Here is a 2,064-nt window from a genome sequence, read left to right as displayed (position 1 = left end):
GTCTGTCCCAGTGTCTGAGTCTGTCTCTGTGTCTCTCTGTGTCTGTCTGTCTCTGTCTTTGTCAGTCTGTTCCTCTGTCTCTTTTTGTGTCTGTCTGTCTTGCTCTATGTTTATCTTGCTCTGTGTCTGTCTGTCTGTTCTGTTTGTGTCTGTCTCGCTCTATCTCCCTTTCTCTGTCTGTCTGTCTCTCTGTGTCTGTCTGTCTGTCCCTCTGTGTCTGTCTGTCTGTCCGTCTCGGTGTCTCTCTTTCTCTTTCTGTGTCTGTCTGTCTGTCTTTGTCTCTCTGTGTCTCTGACTCTGTCCATGTCCGTGTTTATGTCTGTCTGTCTGTCTGTCTATCTCTAGCTCTGCCTTGATCCATCTGTCTCTCTGTCTCTGTCTGTCTTTCTGTGTCTGTCTGTGTTTCTGTCTGTCTCTGTCTCTGTCTGTCTATGCCTGTCCATGGTCTGTGTCTGTCTGTCTTTGTCTCTCTGTCTCTGTCTGTCTCCTCTGTCAGTCTGTCTGTGTCTCGTTCTCTCTTTCTTTGTCTGTCTGTGTCTGTCAGTCTACTTCTGTCTCTGTCTTTCTGTCTGTCCGTCTGTGTCTGCCTGTCCATGTCTGTCTCATTGTCTGTCTGTCTCTGTCTCATTCTGTCTTTGTCTGTCTCGGTCTGTCTGTCATCAGTCTACTTCTGACTTCTGTGTCTGTCTGTCTCTTTGTCTTTCTGTCTCTGTCTCCTGTGTCTGTCTGGGTCTCGTTCTGTCTTTCTTTGTCTGTCTGTGTCAGTATCTGTCTGTCTGTGTCTCTCTGTCATTCTCTGTCTGTCTTTCATGTCTGTCTGTCATTCTCTGTGTCTGTCTGTCTTTCTCTATGTCTGTGTCTGTCTCTGCCTCTGTCTGTCTGTCCATCTGTCTGTCTGTGTCTCTCTCTGCGTCCATCTGTGTGTCTGTCTCTGTCTGTCTTTGTCCCAGTGTCTGTCTGTTTTGCTCTATGTCTGTCCGTCTCTGTCTGTCTCTCTCTGTCATTCCCTGTCTGTCTGGCTCTGCCTCTGTCTGTCTGTCTGTCTCTCTGTCTGTCATTCTGTGTCTCTCTGTCTATACCTGCCCATGTCTCTGTCTTCTCTGTGTCTGTCTGTCCATCTATCTGTCTGTGTCTCTCTGTGTCCATCTCTGTGTCTGTCTTTGTCCCAGTGTCTGTCTGACTCTGTCTCACTGTCCCTGTGTCTGTCTGTCAGTCTCTCTGTCTCTGGGAACCGCGCATGCGCGTTGCAGGGCAGCGCAGCCCACTCCCGCGCAGGCGCAGATCTGTACCCCGCAGAGCCCGGGAGCACACGCATGCGTGTTCCTGCTCGGCGGGGGGGGGGGGGGGGGATGGGGAGGGGAGGGAGGACGGGGCGTGCTGGCTCATGCATGTGCGGTGCAGCGCGGAGGACCTCCCCCCCCAGGTGGCACGCATGCGCAGTACCAACCAGAGCAACCGAGGGAATCCCACGCATGCACGCACCACACGCGCGGCCCGGACGGTACCGGCCGACTCACCCAGTGCGCATGCGCAATGCGGACGGAACCTCGATCCTCCGGGGTCCCCTAGGCACCTCCCGGCGGACTCAGGCTGTGCGCATGCGCAACTCGACCTTCCAGGGTCCGCTCTGCACCGATTCAACCTGTGCGCATGCGCCGTGGGTCCACACGCGGGAGGGCAGAGGGAACAAGCAGCCAAGGGACACGCATGCGCAGCGGCGCTCCGCCGGGAGCGCTAGGCCCCACCCCGCTGACGAACCCTGTGCGCATGCGCATTGGCGCAGGCTGGCTCAGCCCCTCCCAGCTGTCTAACCCTGTGCGCAAGCGCAATGGCGCTCCGCCAGGCCGGCTCAGCCTGTCCCCGCTGAAGAACCCTCTGCGCATGCGCAATAGCCCTCCGCTGGGAGCGTTCGGCCCCTCCCTGCTAACCCTATGTGCATGCGCAGTGGCGCTCCGCCGAGAGCGCGCGCATGCGCGCCCGCGTCTTGGCGCCGGCTGATGACATCGACGCGACGGCGACGGCGGCCGCGCCCGGAAATGCAGCCGTGGCGGGGCCGCGGAGCGT

The 2,064-nt window shown here is 57.5% G+C and overlaps 1 pseudogene; it reads right to left on the bottom strand.

Moving 5' to 3' along the window:
* LOC122126423 overlaps positions 1-1,585 on the bottom strand; it is an 8,502-nt pseudogene extending 6,917 nt beyond the window's left edge.
* Positions 1,586-2,064: the final 479 nt, after the last annotated feature.

This window comes from Dipodomys spectabilis, unplaced genomic scaffold, assembly GCF_019054845.1.
Source record: "Dipodomys spectabilis isolate Male_0828 unplaced genomic scaffold, ASM1905484v1 ptg000278l, whole genome shotgun sequence".
Taxonomy (NCBI): domain Eukaryota; kingdom Metazoa; phylum Chordata; class Mammalia; order Rodentia; family Heteromyidae; genus Dipodomys; species Dipodomys spectabilis.
This window is presented reverse-complemented; position numbering and strand designations above follow the sequence as displayed.